This window comes from Cryptomeria japonica, unplaced genomic scaffold, assembly GCF_030272615.1.
Source record: "Cryptomeria japonica unplaced genomic scaffold, Sugi_1.0 HiC_scaffold_69, whole genome shotgun sequence".
Classification (NCBI taxonomy): Eukaryota; Viridiplantae; Streptophyta; class Pinopsida; order Cupressales; family Cupressaceae; genus Cryptomeria; species Cryptomeria japonica.
The window spans coordinates 274,086-292,500 of record NW_026728891.1 but is presented as its reverse complement, the minus strand read 5'-3'; the positions used below and the strand labels follow the sequence as shown (position 1 = coordinate 292,500).

The window sequence follows — 18,415 nt, the reverse complement described above, 5'->3', positions numbered from 1 at the left end:
GCTGGGCGAGGCGCTCACTCCGCTCTTTAATATCTCGTTAATACCGCCAAGGAAATGGCACAAGCACACACACACAAGCATCCTCGGAAGAGGACAGTTCGAGTGACAGGTCAAATCCAAGAGTTCCGAAGACTACCTCCAGGAACAATCGGGAACAAGACCGATTACAAGTCGTCGAGTCTGTTACTGGGCGAACACGAGATGCGCACAGGAAATCGATCAGCCCTCACAATGGCCCAAGGCCAGAGATCGGACTGCTACGATTTACCCCAACAATCATCGTGCCACTCTTCGCAGAGAGGTGATAGACGCCAACGAGCCCGCGCATAGCAATCGAGGTGTAAAAAGGGCGTTGAAGGCAGGAAGCCTGGACGAAAGAGGCTACGAGGTCACCTCGAAGCGGTCTAAGAATCGGGCGCACTTGGGGCGACTACCAGTGCCAACCCCTTATCCCGCGGTGCGTCCGACACACAGAAATTTCCAAGGCGGCCAAGGAGCCTCCCCGCATAGCAATCGGGGTGTGAGGTTACGGATGCAGCATTGATAGCAATCGAGGTGTGAGGCGAAGGATGCAGAAGTGAGAGCCGAGGGATGTAGCAGAGATAGCAATCGGGGTGTGTGATGCAGAAGAGATAGCAATCGAGGTGTGCGGTGGGAAGGGCCCAGCAGCCAGAATGCATGAAGCGACGGATGAAGCAGTGATGACAACCGGGCTGTGAGGAGAGGAGGGATGCAGCCAAGAAAGCAATCAGGGCTCGAGGCAAGGGATGCATCAAGGATAGCAATCATGTTGTGAGGCGAGATTCCAAAGGCTAAACGTGAGAGGCTGCAGGGTCGACTCAGAGAGGTCTATGCATGTGAGAGGCTGAAAGCAAGGTCGACTCGGAGCGGTCTATGCATCGGGCGCGCTTGGGGCGACTACCAGTGCCAACCCCTTATCCCGCGACGCGTCCGACAAAGAGAACGTTCCAAGGCGGCAGAGGAGGTTACCAGCCGAAGGATGCAGTAGCAATAACAGGTATAGTTCCGCGGCGGCCGAGAAGACTCACCGCATAGGAATCGGGATGCGAGGCGAGGGATGCGGCGGGAAGGCCCCGACGGCTAAACGGAAGAGGCTGCAGGGCCGCCTCGGAATGGTCCAAGCATCGGATGCGATTGGGACGACTACCAGTGCCAACCCCTTATCCCGCGATGCGTCCGATACACAGATAGTTCCAAGGCGGCCGAGGAGCCTCACCGCATATCAATCGGGGTGCGAGGCGAGGGATGGGGCGGGAAGGCCCCAACGGCTAGACGGAAGAGGCTTCAGGGCCACCTCGGAATGGTCCAAGCATCGGACGCGCTTGGGGCGACTGCCAGTGCCAACCCCTTATCCCGCGATGCGTCCGATACACAGATGGTTCCAAGGCGGCCGAGGAGCCTCACCGCATAGCAATCGGGGGTGCGAGGCGAGGGATGGGGCGGGAAGGCCCCAACGGCTAGACGGAAGAGGCTTCAGGGCCGCCTAGGAATGGTCCAAGCATCGGACACGCTTGGGGCGACTACCAGTGACAGCCCCCTATCCCGCGATGCGTCCGATACGAAGATGGTTCCAAGGCGGCCGAGGAGCCTCACCGCATAGCAATCGGGGTGCGAGGTGGGGGATGCGGCGAGATGGCCCCAACGGCTAGACGGAAGAGGCCACAGGGCCGCGTCGGAATAGTCCAAGCATCGGACGCGCTTGGGGCGACTACCAGTGACAACCCCTTATCCCGCGATGCGTCCGATACGAAGATAGTTCCAAGGCGGCCGAGGAGCCTCACCGCATAGCAATCGGGGTGCGAGGTGGGGGATGCGGCGAGATGGCCCCAACGGCTAGACGGAAGAGGCTGCAGGGCCGCCTCGGAATAGTCCAAGCATCGGACGCGCTTGGGGCCACTACCAGTGACAACCCCTTATCCCGCGATGCGTCCGATACGAAGATAGTTCCAAGGCGGCCGAAGAGCCTCACCGCATAGCAATCGGGGTGCGAGGTGGGGGATGCGGCGAGATGGCCCCAACGGCTAGACGGAAGAGGCCACAGGGCCGCCTCGGAATAGTCCAAGCATCGGACGCGCTTGGGGCGACTACCAGTGACAACCCCTTATCCCGCGATGCGTCCGATACGAAGATAGTTCCCAGGCGGCCGAGGAGCCTCACCGCATAGCAATCGGGGTGCGAGGCGAGGGATGCGGCGAGATGGCCCCAAAGGCTAGACGGAAGAGGCTGCAGGGCTGCCTCGGAATAGTCCAAGCATCGGACGCGCTTGGGGCGACTACCACTGCCAACCCCTTATCCCGCGATGCGTCCGATACACAGATAGTTCCGAGGCGGCCGAGGAGGTGGGGGATGCAGCGAGATGGCCCCAACGGCTAGACGGAAGAGGCTGCAGGGCCGCCTCGGAATAGTCCAAGCATCGGACGCGCTTGGGGCGACTACCAGTGACAACCCCTTATCCCGCGATGCGTCCGATACACAGATAGTTCCGAGGCGGCCAAGGAGCCTCACCGCATAGCAATCGTGGTGCGAGGTGGGGGATGCGGCGAGATGGCCCCAACGGCTAGACGGAAGAGGCTGCAGGGCCGCCTCGGAATGGTCCAAGCATCGGATGCGCTTGGGGCGACTACCACTGCCAACCCCTTATCCCGCGATGCGTCCGATACACAGATAGTTCCAAGGCGGCCGAGGAGCCTCACAGCATAGCAATCAGGGTGCGAGGCGAGGGATGCGGCGAGAAAGCCCCAACGGCTAGAGGGAAGAGGCTTCAGGTCCGCCTCGGAATGGTCCAAGCATCGGACGCGCTTGGGGCGACTACCAGTGACAACCCCTTATCCCGCGACGCGTCCGATACACAGATAGTTCCAAGGCGGCCGAGGAGCCTCACCGCATAGCAATCGGGGTGCGAGGCGAGGGATGCGGCGAGAAGGACCCAACGGCTACACGGAAGAGGCTTCGGGGCCGCCTCGGAATGGTCCAAGCATCGGACGCGCTTGGGGCGACTACCAGTGACAACCCCTTATCCCGCGACGCGTCCGATACACAGATAGTTCCAAGGCGGCCGAGGAGCCTCACCGCATAGCAATCGGGGTGCGAGGCGAGGGATGCGGCGAGAAGGACCCAACGGCTACACGGAAGAGGCTTCGGGGCCGCCTCGGAATGGTCCAAGCATCGGACGCGCTTGGGGCGACTACCAGTGACAACCCCTTATCCCGCGACGCGTCCGATACACAGATAGTTCCAAGGCGGCCGAGGAGCCTCACCGCATAGCAATCGGGGTGCGAGGCGAGGGATGCGGCGAGAAGGACCCAACGGCTAGACGGAAGAGGCTTCGGGTCCGCCTCGGAATGGTCCAAGCATCGGACGCGCTTGGGGCGACTACCAGTGACAACCCCTTATCCCGCGACGCGTCCGATACACAGATAGTTCCAAGGCGGCCGAGGAGCCTCACCGCATAGCAATCGGGGTGCGAGGCGAGGGATGCGGCGAGAAGGACCCAACGGCTAGACGGAAGAGGCTTCGGGTCCGCCTCGGAATGGTCCAAGCATCGGACGCGCTTGGGGCGACTACCAGTGACAACCCCTTATCCCGCGACGCGTCCGATACACAGATAGTTCCAAGGCGGCCGAGGAGCCTCACCGCATAGCAATCGGGGTGCGAGGCGAGGGATGCGGCGAGAAGGACCCAACGGCTAGACGGAAGAGGCTTCGGGTCCGCCTCGGAATGGTCCAAGCATCGGACGCGCTTGGGGCGACTACCAGTGACAACCCCTTATCCCGCGACGCGTCCGATACACAGATAGTTCCGAGGCGGCCGAGGAGCCTCACCGCATAGCAATCGGGGTGCGAGGCGAAGGATGCGGCGAGAAGGACCCAACGGCTAGACGGAAGAGGCTTCGGGTCCGCCTCGGAATGGTCCAAGCATCGGACGCGCTTGGGGCGACTACCAGTGACAACCCCTTATCCCGCGACGCGTCCGATACACAGATAGTTCCAAGGCGGCCGAGGAGCCTCACCGCATAGCAATCGGGGTGCGAGGCGAGGGATGCGGCGAGAAGGACCCAACGGCTAGACGGAAGAGGCTTCAGGGCCGCCTCGGAATGGTCCAAGCATCGAACGCGCTTGGGGCGACTACCAGTGACAACCCCTTATCCCGCGACGCGTCCGATACACAGATAGTTCCGAGGCGGCCGAGGAGCCTCACCGCATAGCAATCGGGGTGCGAGGCGAGGGATGCGGCGAGAAGGACCCAACGGCTAGACGGAAGAGGCTTCAGGGCCGCCTCGGAATGGTCCAAGCATCGGACGCGCTTGGGGCGACTACCAGTGACAACCCCTTATCCCGCGACGCGTCCGATACACAGATAGTTCCGAGGCGGCCGAGGAGCCTCACCGCATAGCAATCGGGGTGCGAGGCGAGGGATGCGGCGAGAAGGACCCAACGGCTAGACGGAAGAGGCTTCAGGGCCGCCTCGGAATGGTCCAAGCATCGGACGCGCTTGGGGCGACTACCAATGACAACCCCTTATCCCGCGACGCGTCCGATACACAGATAGTTCCGAGGCGGCCGAGGAGCCTCACCGCATAGCAATCGGGGTGCGAGGCGAGGGATGCGGCGAGAAGGACCCAACGGCTAGACGGAAGAGGCTTCAGGGCCGCCTCGGAATGGTCCAAGCATCGGACGCGCTTGGGGCGACTACCAGTGACAACCCCTTATCCCGCGACGCGTCCGATACACAGATAGTTCCGAGGCGGCCGAGGAGCCTCACCGCATAGCAATCGGGGTGCGAGGCGAGGGATGCGGCGAGAAGGACCCAACGGCTAGACGGAAGAGGCTTCAGGGCCGCCTCGGAATGGTCCAAGCATCGGACGCGCTTGGGGCGACTACCGTTGCCAACCCCTTATCCCGCGATGCGTCTGATACACAGATAGTTCCGAGGCGGCCGAGGAGCCTCACCGCATAGCAATCGGGTTGCGAGGCAGATTATTGGGAAGGGAACCCCCTGGGATGCGGCTCAAGCAGTGCCCAAAGGGACTGGAATGCGGAATCACATCGAGAGACCCAAATGCTATACGAGGGCTCAAATCGAATTATCGATTTGGCCACGACATGGACGCATCGGAACGACTACCTTTGCCGAACCACTCGCAATTGCATCCATACCGAAACCAATAGACATTTCCGTTAGAGCCCTCGCATAGCATTCGGGAATCTCGCATGCCCCTCTAAATCGACCAATGCTGGCGCTCAATGAAAATCCGAGCGCTACCACCGTTCGAGCGCCAGCATTGGTCGAGTTAGAGGGGCACGGGGGAGAATGCTCCAGTCAACACCTCCCCTATATAAGTTATTTGTCCGATTCTCGCACAACCGTAGTCTGCCTCGTCGAATCAAACAACGGTCCCAGATTCCGACTTCCGTTCCGTAGAGACCCAAAAGCTAGATGGAGGCTCGCAAGAAAGAGAGTCGGCGCATAGCAATCGGGTTTCTCGAACGTTTAGGGACCGAGCTCACTTGCGGATAGGGCAAAATCCGCCAAGCAACCCAAAAGCTAGACGGGGGCTCGAATCGAATCGCCTAGGCGGCCACAACAACGACGTGTTGGATCGACTACCAGTGCCAAACCATTCAGCAAGACTAGTCTGTGTCGAGGCCGGATAGAGATTCTCAGAGAGCGCCCGCATAGCATTTAGGAGACCTGCCGCGTCCCTCACACTCGACAAATGGTGGTGCACGTTTATAAATCCGAGCGATCCCAACCCTTTCAAGCACCAACATCGGTCGAGATAGAGGGGCACGGAGGGGGCTGCGTGAGACAACACAGTCCCCTATATAAGTTATTTGTCCGATTCTCACACATCCGAAGAATGGTCATCAAATCGGACAACAGCCCAAACTTCCGACTTCCGTCCCAGAAAGCCCAAGAGCTATCTAAAACGTTCATGGCCGGAACTCGATCGCGGCTATACCAGTCCGCCAAGCAACCCAAAAGCTAGACTGGAGCTCTAGTCGAATCACCTCTGTGGCCATTGCAAGGACGTGTTGGAGCGACTACCATTGCCGAACCATTCCGCAGGTCGAGTCCATACCAAGGCCGCATAGAGATTCACGATGAGCTCCTGCATAGCAATCAGGAGACTTGCCGTGTCCATCACAATCGATAAATCCTGGTGCAAGATTTTTGCATCCGAGCGCTCCAACCAGTCGAGCACCAGCATCAATCGACATAAACGGGCACGGGGGGAGGATGCTCGAGAACACTACCTCCCCTATATAAGTTATTTGTCCGATTCTCAAGCAGCCGAAGTCTGGTCATCGAATCGGGTCAAAGACCACAACTTCCGACTTTACCCACAATGCAAGTCATCGAATCGAACATCGGCCCCCGAGTCGGACTCCATGCGTATGTCAGGTCATCGGACCCAAATTCCGCCTTCCTGCGCATGGCGGGCCATCAATATCAACTCGGTCATCGGACCCAAACTCCGCCTTTTTGCGTATGGCACGCCTTCAAATCGGTCATCGGACCCAAATTCCGCCTTCCTGTGCATGGCGGGCCATCAACATCAACTCGGTCATCGGACCCAAATTCCGCCTTTCTGCGCATGGCACGCCATCAACTCGGTCATCGGACCCAAATTCCGCCTTCCTGCGCATGGCAGGTCATCGGACACAAATTCAGACCTCGCCAATATGCCTACGTATCGAATCGGTCATCGGACCCAACTTCCGACTTCATCCATACTGTAGGGTCTTTGAGGTTGGCGCGGTGCGCTCAACCCAGGGAGTCGACCCATCGAAGCATACACCTCCCCTATATAAGCTATTTGTCCGATTCCCACACCTGTGTAGTTTGCACCTCTGACCAGGACATCGACCCCAACTTCCGAACTCGACTGCAACGACGGCACCAGCGCCTTGGTGCGCACCTTGCGACGCACAGTCCCAACATTCGCCTTCCTGCACATGGCAGGTCATCGGACCCAAATTCCGACCTCGCGAGTATGCCTACATATCGAATCGGTCATCGGACCCAACTTCCGACTTCATCCATACCGTAGGGTCTTTGAGGTTGGCGCGGTGCGCTCAACCCGGGGAGTCGACCCAACGAAGCATACACCTCCCCTATATAAGCTATTTGTCCGATTCCCACACCTGTGTAGTTTGCACCTCCGATCAAGACATCGACCCCAACTTCCGAACTCGCCTCCAACGACCGAACCAGCGCCTTGGTGCGCACCTTGCAACGCACAGTGCCAACATTCGCCTTCCTGCACGTGGCAGGTCATCGGACCCAAATTCCGACCTCGCGAGTATGCCTACATATCGAATCGGTCATCGGACCCAACTTCCGACTTCATCCATACCGTAGGGTCTTTGAGGTTGGCGCGGTGCGCTCAACCCGGGGAGTCGACCCAACGAAGCATACACCTCCCCTATATAAGCTATTTGTCCGATTCCCACACCTGTGTAGCTTGCACCTCCGATCAGGACATCGACCCCAACTTCCGAACTCGACTAAAAAGACCGCACCAGCGCCTTGGTGTGCACCTTGCAACGCACAGTGTCAACATTCGCCTTCCTGCACATGGCAGGTCATCGGACCCAAATTCCGACCTCATGAGCATACCTACTAATCGAATCGGTCATCGGACCCAACTTCCGACTTCATCCATACCGTAGGGTCTTTGAGGTTGGCGCGGTGCGCTCAACCTGGGGAGTCGACCCATCGAAGCATACACCTCCCCTATATAAGCTATTTGTCCGATTCCGACACCTGTGTAGTTTGCACCTCCGCTCAGGACATCGACCCCAACTTCCGAACTCGCCTGCAACGACCGAACCAGCGCCTTGGTGCGCACCAAAAGTGCGCACTTTTGGAGGGCACTTTTGTGCGCTCCAAAGGTGCGCACTTTTGGAGGGCACTTTTCTGCGCTCCAAAGGTGCGCACTTTTGGAGGGCACTTTTTGGAGGGCACTTTTCTGCGCTCCAAAGGTGCGCACTTTTGGAGGGCACTTTTTGGAGGGCACTTTTCTGCGCTCCAAAGGTGCGCACTTTTGGAGGGCACTTTTTGGAGGGCACTTTTCTGCGCTCCAAAGGTGCGCACTTTTGGAGGGCACTTTTTGGAGGGCACTTTTCTGCGCTCCAAAGGTGCGCACTTTTGGAGGGCACTTTTTGGAGGGCACTTTTCTGCGCTCCAAAGGTGCGCACTTTTGGAGGGCACTTTTTGGAGGGCACTTTTCTGCGCTCCAAAGGTGCGCACTTTTGGAGGGCACTTTTTGGAGGGCACTTTTCTGCGCTCCAAAGGTGCGCACTTTTGGAGGGCACTTTTTGGAGGGCACTTTTCTGCGCTCCAAAGGTGCGCACTTTTGGAGGGCACTTTTTGGAGGGCACTTTTCTGCGCTCCAAAGGTGCGCACTTTTGGAGGGCACTTTTTGGAGGGCACTTTTCTGCGCTCCAAAGGTGCGCACTTTTGGAGGGCACTTTTGTGCACTCCAAAGGTGCGCACTTTTGGAGGGCACTTTTCCTGTGCTCCAAAGGTGCACACCTAGGTGAGCACCTTCGACCACACCTTGTAGCACACCAAACTCTGACTTTCGACTTCATCCGCAATGCAGGGTCTTTGAGGTTGGCGCAATGCGCACAACCAGGGGAGTCGACCCATCAAACCCAACACCTCCCCTATATAAGCTATTTGTCTGATTCTCATACATGCGTAGCCTGCAGGAGCAATTAGGACATCGACCCCAACTTTCGGCTTCTAAACGAAAACAAGGTCTTTGAGGTTGGTGTAATGCGAACAACTAGGGGAGTCAACCCATCAAACCCAACACCTCCCCTATATAAGCTATTTGTCTGATTCTCATACATGTGTAGTCTACAGGAGCAATTAGGACATCGACCCCAACTTTTGACTTCTTAACGAAAACAAGGTCTTTGAGGTTGACGTAATGCGCACAACCAGGGGAGTCGACCCATCAAACCCAACACCTCCCCTATATAAGCTATTTGTCCGATTCTCATACATGTGTAGCCTGCAGGAGCCATTAGGACATTGACCCCAACTTTTGACTTCTTAACGAAAACAAGGTCTTTGAGGTTGGCGTAATGCGCACAACCAAGGGAGTTGACCCATCAAACCCAACACCTCCCCTATATAAGCTATTTGTCTGATTCTCATACATGTGTAGCCTGCAACAATGATTAGGACATCCACCCCAACTTCTGAATTCGTCTGCGTTGACCGCACCAAAGGTGCACGCCTTGGTGCTCACCAAAATCCGACTTCCGACTTCTTCTGCTATGCGGGGTCTTTGAGGTTGGCGCAGTGCGCACAACCAGGGGAGTCAACCCACCGAATGCAACACCTCCCCTATATAAGCTATTTGTCTGATTCTCATACATGCGTAGACTGCAGCAATGATTAGGACATCCACCCCAACTTTTGACTTCTTAAACAAGACAGGGTCTTTGAAGTTGGTGCAGTGCACACAACCAGGGGAGTCGACCCATCAAACGCAACACCTCCCCTATATAAAGCTATTTGTCCGATTCTCATACGTGTAGTCTGCAGCAGCGATTAGGACATCGACCCCAACTTCCGAATTCGTTTGCATTGACCGCACCAAAGGTGCACGCCTTGGTGTGCACCCTGGAGTGCACTTTGGTGCTCACCTCGGTGCACACTTTGGTGTGCACCTCGGTGTGCACCAAAGGTGCGCACCTTGGAGCGCACCAAAGGTGTACACTTTGGAGCGCACCACATAGGGTCTTTGAGAGGTTGGCGCAGTGCGCACACCAAGGTGGGTGTTGAGGTGCGTGCCGAGGTGGGTGGGTGCTAGGGTGCGCTCCATGGTGGGTGCCAGGGTGGGTGCGTGCTAGGGTGGATTCCAAAGAGGGTCATAGGGTGGGTGCCAAGGTGGGTTGGTGATATAGTGGGTTCAAAGGTGGGTACTAGGGTGGGTTCCAAGGTGGGTCACAAGTTGGGTGCCAGGATGCGTGGGTGTTAGGTTGGGTGCCAAGGTGGGCTCCTGCGTGGGTGGGTGCTAGGGTGGGTTTCAAGGTGGACGCGAGGGCGGGTGCCAAGGTGGGTAACAAGTTGGGTGTTAGGATGGGTGAGTGCTAGAGTGGGTGCCAAGGTGGGTGGGTGCTAAGGTGGATGCCAAGGTGGTTCACAGGGTGGGTGGGTTCTAGGGTGAGTTCCAAGGTGGGTCACAGGTTCAGTGCTAGGGTGGGTGTCAAGGCGGGTGTCGAGGTGCCTGGGTGCTAGGGTGTGGATGCCAATGTGGGTCATAGGGTGGGTACTAGGGTGGGCTGCAATGTGGGTGCCAAGGTGGGTAACATGCTCGGTGGGTTCTAAATTGGGTGCCAGGGTGGGTGTGCACCCACCTTGCCCGAGGTGGGTGCCAAGGTGCCAGTGTGGGTGGGTGCTAAGGTGGATGCCAAGGTGGGTGAGAAGGTGGGTGATAGGTTGAGTGGTAGGATGGGTGGGTGCCAAGATGGGTCACAGGGTGGGTGCAAGGGTGGGTAGGTGCTAGGGTTGGTGTCAGGGTGGGTGGGTGCTAGGTTGGGTTCCAAGGTGGGTGCGAGGGTGAGTGTCAAGGTGGGTCACAGGTTAGGTGCTAGGATGGGTGAGTGCTAGGGTGCAAAGGTGCCAGGGTGGGTGCTAGGATGGGTCGATGCTAGGGTGAGTGGCAAGGTGGGTCCACAAGTGTCAAGGTGGGTGCCGAGGTGGGTGCCAAGTCGGCGACTGCTATGGTGGATGCCAAGGTGGGTCACGGGGTGGGTGCCAAGTTGCTAGGTTGGGTTCCAAGGTGGGTGCCAACGTGGGTGCTAGGGTGCGTGGGTTAAAGGGTGTGTCACAACGTGGGTGCCAGGATGGGTGCGCACCCACACTGGCCAAGACGGGTGCGGGTGCAAGGTTGGGTTCCAAGCCCGGTCACAGGCTGGGTGCTAGGATGGGTGGGTGCCAAGGTGGGCACCAGGGTGGGTGCACCCACCCTGGCCAAGGTGGGTCACGGGGTGGGTCCTAGGGTGGGTAACGGGGTGGGTACTAAGGTGCGTGCCAAGGTGGGTCATAGGGTGGGTGCCAAGGTGGGCACCAGGGTGGGTGTGCACCAACCCTAGCCAGGGTAGGTCACGGGGTGGTTGTCGGGGTGGGCGTCAAGGAGCCAAGGTGGGTGGCAAGTAGCCAAGTTGCGTGCCAAGGTGGGTGTCGGGGTGGGTGCCAAGGATCCAAGGTGGGTGCCAAGGAACCAAGGTGGGTGTCTGGGTGGGTGCCGAGGTGGGAGCCAGGGTGGGTCCCAAGGTGAGTGCAAAGGTGGGTGCCAGGGTCAAGGTGAGTGCCAATGTGGGTTCCAAGGTGCCAGGGTCAGGGTGAGTGCCAATGTGGGTTCAAAGGTGCTAAGTTGGGTGCGAGGTTGGGTGCGAGGGTGGGTGGGTGCCAAGGTGTGCTAGGTGGAAGCCCGGGTGGGTCGGCATCCCATGGGTGTCGAGTTGGGTGCCTGATGGGTGCTTCTTGTCAAGTTTTAGTCGTCGGGACTCATTTCGAGCCTTAGAGGTCGTTTCTTGTCCGGTTGCCCTGTCTTCGACCTGGGAACCCAATTTTGGTCCTCGGGTCCCATTTTTTTTTGTCTCGCATCCCACTTTTGGCCTGTGGCCTTTTCGGGGTCGATTCTCGTTTTGGGCATCAGAGCATGTTTCTTCTCCTAAAACCCAATATTTGTTTATTAAGTCTCGGAACACATTTTTGTTCTCGTGGACCCATCATGGGTCTTGGAACGCATTTGTGGTCCTTGGGTCCCATTTTGCATCCCGAAACTTGTGTTTTGGTGCTTGATCCCTATTTTGGGTGCCCACCTTGCACCAAGTGCGCACCCGGGGCAAACCGAGCGCCTTGGTGCACCGGGGCAAGATCGAGCGTGCACCCGAGGCGCCCCGAACATGCACCAAGGTGCACTCGGCCCACATGTGAGCGCAGGTCGTTGCGCCCGAGGTGGTGTGTGGGCACCGCGTTGCAGACGGGACACTGCACGCACACGACGCCCCCTCCAGGTGCACGCACGTAGGCCGGGCCGGGTGCACACCCGACGCCCTAGCAAGGTGCGCGCACCCGGGCAGGGCTCACACTTGGCGAACGGGGCGCACTTCGCGAGGGAGGGTGTGCACCTCGACGGGGGTGGGTGGCCGGGGTGGATTCGCACGTGGGTCGCGGTTTGCTAAGTACACACTGCGACAAGCTCATAACGGGTGCGATCATACCAGCGTTAGTGCACCGGATCCCATCAGAACTCCGCAGTTAAGCGCGCTTGGGCCGGAGTAGTACTGGGATGGGTGACCTCCCGGGAAGTCCCGGTGTTGCACCCTTTTTTAGTTTTTCGCCGGGCGTCGCAATGCTATTTGAATAAACCTTTTGCCCGTTTGCGTTCTCGTCGGGGCCGGGCCGGGCCGGGGTGCGCTGCCCGCACTACCGCGCGCGCGGGGGCGACACCGAGCGCGCACCCGAGGCGCCCCGAGCACACAGGCCACGGTGCAACCCGGGCGTTGTGCGCGCACCCCGGTGCGCCCGAGGTGCTGCGCGCGCACCCAGGTGAAATCGGTGTGCACCTCGGCCAGTGCGCGCTCGGTCGAGTCGCGCACGTTGGCCAAGGTGCACGGTGATGTTTCTTACTCTAAGGTTCCGCACCAGACGCCCGGGACAGGTGAGCGAAGCTGGGCGGGGCCGGGTGCGCGGCCGGGGCAGGTGCACGCAGCTGGAGAGAGCTTTGGAGCACACTTCGGAGCGCACCAATGATGCGCTCCATTCAAAAGTTTCCTGAAAAGGCAAAAAAAGTTGAGATTATAGAATTTCCCACTTGAGAGATTGTAAAAAAAAAAAATTTAAAATGAAGGAAACGCGGGTGCCAAGGTGTGCGCAGCCCAGCCAAGGTGTGCGCACCAAGGCGCCCACCCTGGCGAAGGTGCACGCAAGGTGCGCACCCGAGGCAAACCGGACAATTAACCCAACTTTCGACTTCGCGCGCACCTTGGAGCGCACTTCGGAGCGCTCCTTGGTGCGCACCAATCTTGGGCACCTCGGAGTGCACCATGGCGCCCACCAAGGTGCGCACCCGGGGCAAACCGAGCTCCGACTTCGTGCGCACCTTGGAGCGCACGAAAGGTGCGCACCATGGCGCCCACCAAGGTGCGCAGCCCAGCCAAGGCGTGCGCATCAAGGTGCGCACCCTGGCGAAGGTGCGCACCCGGGGCAAACCGAGCTCCGACTTCGTGCGCACCTTGGAGCGCACAAAAGGTGCGCAACCCAGCCAAGGTGTGCGCACCCCGGTCAAACCGAGCTCCGAATCGTGCGCACCAGAGGTGCACGCCATCGTGCGCACCTTGGAGCACACTTCGGAGCCCTCCTTGGTGCGCGCCGATGTTGCGCACCTCGGAGCGCACCCGGGGAAAACAATGCAATTAACCCGACTTTCGACTTCGTGGGCACCTCGGAGCGCTCTCGGGTTCGCACCTCGGAGCACACCGAGGTGCGCACCTTTGATGCGCTGCCTTCACCAATTTCCAGAAAAGGCAAGAAAACATTGAGAAGGTGTGCGCACCGAGGTGCCCACCCTGGCGAAGGTGCACGCGAGGTGCGCACCCGGGGCAAACCGGGCTCCGACTTCGTGCACGCCGCACCTTGGAGCACACTTCGGAGCGCTCCTTGGTGCGCACCAGGGCGCGCAACCCAGCCGAGGTGCCCACCCCGGCGAAGGTGCACGCGAGGTGCGCACCCGGGGCAAACCGGGCTCCGACTTCGTGCACGCCATGGTGCCCACCGCGGCGAAGGTGCACGCGAGGTGCGCACCCGGGGCAAACCGGGCTCCGACTTCGTGCACGCCGCACCTTGGAGCACACTTCGGAGCGCTCCTTGGTGCGCACCATGGTGCCCACCAGGGCGCGCAACCCCGCCGAAGGTGCACGCGAGGTGCGCACCCGGGGCAAACCGGGCTCCGACTTCGTGCACGCCGCACCTTGGAGCACACTTCGGAGCGCTCCTTGGTGCGCACCATGGTGCCCACCAGGGCGCGCAACCCCGCCGAAGGTGCACGCGAGGTGCGCACCCGGGGCAAACCGGGCTCCGACTTCGTGCACGCCATGGTGCGCACCGCGGCGAAGGTGCGCACCCGGGGCAAACCGGGCTCCGACTTCGTGCACGCCGCACCTTGGAGCACACTTCGGAGCGCTCCTTGGTGCGCACCAGGGCGCGCAACCCAGCCGAGGTGCCCACCCCGGCGAAGGTGCACGCGAGGTGCGTACCCGGGGCAAACCGGGCTCCGACTTCGTGCACGCCGCACCTTGGAGCACACTTCGGAGCGCTCCTTGGTGCGCACCATGGTGCCCACCAGGCCGCGCAACCCAGCCAAGGTGTGCGCACCAAGGTGCACGCGAGGTGCGCACCCGGGGCAAACCGGGGTCCGACTTCGTGCACGCCGCACCTTGGAGCACACATCGGGGCGCTCCCGGGTTCGCACCGGCGTTGCGCACCGTGGTGGGCACCTCGGAGCACACCAAGGTGGGCAGCGAGGTGCGCACCTTTGATGCGATGCCTTCACTAATTTCCATAAAAGGCAAAAAAAAAACGAGATTTTAAAATTTCCGTTTTGAAAGATAGTGAGAAAAAGGGAATGCTGGTGCCATCTTGAGCCCGCCCTGGTGCGCAGCCCAGCCAAGGTGTGCGCACCAAGGTGCCCACCCTGGCGAAGGTGCGCGCCCGGGCAATTAACCCAACTTCCAACTTCGCGCGCGCCAGGGTGGGAGCGCACCCAACAACCGGGCCTGGGAAGAGCCAATGCGAGAAACCCCACCAAACGCTCTGACAAAAAAAGAGGGGGCGCTCCAGTAACCCCGCTTCGGAGCGCACCCTGGGCAAACCCAGCCAAGGTGCCCACCCCGGCCAAGGTGCAGGCGAGGTGCGCACCCGGGGCAAACCGGGCTCCGACAACGTGCACGCCGCACCTTGGAGCACACTTCGTAGCGCTCCCGGGTGCGCACCTCAGAGCACACCAAGGTGGGCAGCGAGGTGCGCACCTTTGATGCGCTGCCTTCACTAATTTCCAGAAAAGGCAAAAAAAAAAGGAGATTTTAAAATTTCCGTTTTGAAAGATAGTGAAAAAAACGGAACGCGCGTGCCATCTTGAGCCCGCCCTGGTGCGCAGCCCAGGTAAGGTGCCCACCCTGGCAAAGGTGCGCACCCGGGCAATTAACCCTACTTCCGACTTCGTGCGCGCCAGGGTGGCAACCGGGCCTCGGAAGAGCCAATGCGAGAAACCCCACCAAACGCTCCGACAAAAAAAGAGGCGGCGCTCCAATAACCCCGCTTCGGAGCGCAGCCGGGGCAAACCCAGCCAAGGTGCCCACCCCGACGAAGGTGCACGCGAGGTGCGCACCCGGGGCAAACCGGGCTCCGACAACGTGCACGCAGCACCTTGGAGCACACTTCGAAGCACTCCCGGGTGCCCACCGGCGTTGCGCACCGTGGTGGGCAGCGAGGTGCGCACCTTTGATGCGCTGCCTTCACTAATTTCCAGAAAAAGGCAAAAAAAAATGAGATTTTAAAATTTCCGTTTTGAAAGATAGTGAAAAAAAAGGAACGCGGGTGCCATCTTGAGCCCGCCCTGGTGCGCAGCCCAGGCAAGGCATGCGCACCAAGGTGCCCACCCGAGGTGCACACCCGGGGCAAACCGGGCTCCGACTTCGTGCAGGCCGCACCTTGGAGCACACTTCGGAGCGCTCCTTGGTGCGCACCATGGTGCCCACCAGGGCGCGCAACCCAGCCAAGGTCTGCACACCAAGGTGCCCACCCCGGCGAAGGTGCACGCGAGGTGCGCACCCGGGGCAAACCGGGCTCCGACTTCGTGCACGCCATGGTGCCCACCGCGGCGAAGGTGCACGCGAGGTGCGCACCCGGGGCAAACCGGGCTCCGACTTCGTGCACGCCGCACCTTGGAGCACACTTCGGAGCGCTCCTTGGTGCGCACCATGGTGCCCACCAGGGCGCGCAACCCAGCCAAGGTGTGCGCACCAAGGTGCACGCGAGGTGCGCACCCGGGGCAAACCGGGGTCCGACTTCGTGCACGCCGCACCTTGGAGCACACATCGGAGCGCTCCCAGGTTCGCACCAGCGTTGCGCACCTTTGATGCGCTGCCTTCACTAATTTCCAGAAAAGGCAAAAAAAAACGATATTTTAAAATTTCCGTTCTGAAAGATAGTGAAAAAAACGGAACGCGGGTGCCATCTTGAGCCCTTCCTGGTGCGCAGCCCAGGCAAGTTGTGCGCACCAAGGTGCCCACCCTGGCGGAGGTGCGCGCCCGGGGCAAACCGGGCTCCGACTTCGTGCACTGCATGGTGCCCACCAAGGCGCGCAACCCAGCCAAGGTGCCCACCGCAGCGAAGGTGCACGCGAGGTGCACACCCGGGGCAAACCGGGCTCCGACTTCGTGCACGCCGCACCTTGGAGCACACTTCAGAGCGCTCCTTGGTGCGCACCAGGGCGCGCAACCCAGCCGAGGTGCCCACCCCGGCGAAGGTGCACGCGAGGTGCGCACCCGGGGCAAACCGGGCTCCGACTTCGTGCACGCCATGGTGCCCACCGCGGCGAAGGTGCGCACCCGGGGCAAACCGGGCTCCGACTTCGTGCACGCCGCACCTTGGAGCACACTTCGGAGCGCTCCTTGGTGCGCACCATGGTGCCCACCAGGCCGCGCAACCCAGCCAAGGTGTGCGCACCAAGGTGCACGCGAGGTGCGCACCCGGGGCAAACCGGGGTCCGACTTCGTGCACGCCGCACCTTGGAGCACACTTCGGAGCGCTCCTTGGTGCGCACCATGGTGCCCACCAGGCCGCGCAACCCAGCCAAGGTGTGCGCACCAAGGTGCACGCGAGGTGCGCACCCGGGGCAAACCGGGGTCCGACTTCGTGCACGCCGCACCTTGGAGCACACATCGGGGCGCTCCCGGGTTCGCACCGGCGTTGCGCACCGTGGTGGGCACCTCGGAGCACACCAAGGTGGGCAGCGAGGTGCGCACCTTTGATGCGATGCCTTCACTAATTTCCATAAAAGGCAAAAAAAAAACGAGATTTTAAAATTTCCGTTTTGAAAGATAGTGAGAAAAAGGGAATGCTGGTGCCATCTTGAGCCCGCCCTGGTGCGCAGCCCAGCCAAGGTTTGCGCACCAAGGTGCCCACCCTGGCGAAGGTGCGCGCCCGGGCAATTAACCCAACTTCCAACTTCGCGCGCGCCAGGGTGGGAGCGCACCCAACAACCGGGCCTGGGAAGAGCCAATGCGAGAAACCCCACCAAACTCTCTGACAAAAAAAGAGGGGGCGCTCCAGTAACCCCGCTTCGGAGCGCACCCTGGGCAAACCCAGCCAAGGTGCCCACCCCGGCCAAGGTGCAGGCGAGGTGCGCACCCGGGGCAAACCGGGCTCCGACAACGTGCACGCCGCACCTTGGAGCACACTTCGTAGCGCTCCCGGGTGCGCACCTCAGAGCACACCAAGGTGGGCAGCGAGGTGCGCACCTTTGATGCGCTGCCTTCACTAATTTCCAGAAAAGGCAAAAAAAAAAGGAGATTTTAAAATTTCCGTTTTGAAAGATAGTGAAAAAAACGGAACGCGCGTGCCATCTTGAGCCCGCCCTGGTGCGCAGCCCAGGTAAGGTGCCACCCTGGCAAAGGTGCGCACCCGGGCAATTAACCCTACTTCCGACTTCGTGCGCGCCAGGGTGGCAACCGGGCCTCGGAAGAGCCAATGCGAGAAACCCCACCAAACGCTCCGACAAAAAAAGAGGCGGCGCTCCAATAACCCCGCTTCGGAGCGCAGCCGGGGCAAACCAAGCCAAGGTGCCCACCCCGACGAAGGTGCACGCGAGGTGCGCACCCGGGGCAAACCGGGCTCCGACAACGTGCACGCAACACCTTGGAGCACACTTCGAAGCACTCCCGGGTGCCCACCGGCGTTGCGCACCGTGGTGGGCAGCGAGGTGCGCACCTTTGATGCGCTGCCTTCACTAATTTCCAGAAAAAGGCAAAAAAAAATGAGATTTTAAAATTTCCGTTTTGAAAGATAGTGAAAAAAAAGGAACGCGGGTGCCATCTTGAGCCCGCCCTGGTGCGCAGCCCAGGCAAGGCATGCGCACCAAGGTGCCCACCCGAGGTGCACACCCGGGGCAAACCGGGCTCCGACTTCGTGCAGGCCGCACCTTGGAGCACACTTCGGAGCGCTCCTTGGTGCGCACCATGGTGCCCACCAGGGCGCACCCGGGGCAAACCGGGCTCCGACTTTGTGCACGCCGCACCTTGGAGCACACATCGGAGCGCTCCCAGGTTCGCACCAGCGTTGCGCACCTTTGATGCGCTGCCTT

General features: G+C 60.2%; 1 non-coding gene across 1 annotated transcript; it reads left to right on the top strand.

Moving 5' to 3' along the window:
• Positions 1–12,261: 12,261 nt before the first annotated feature.
• Positions 12,262–12,380, top strand: LOC131863838 (5S ribosomal RNA). Its single transcript, XR_009362732.1, has one exon. It is a non-coding gene; the product is annotated as a 5S ribosomal RNA (ribosomal RNA).
• Positions 12,381–18,415: the final 6,035 nt, after the last annotated feature.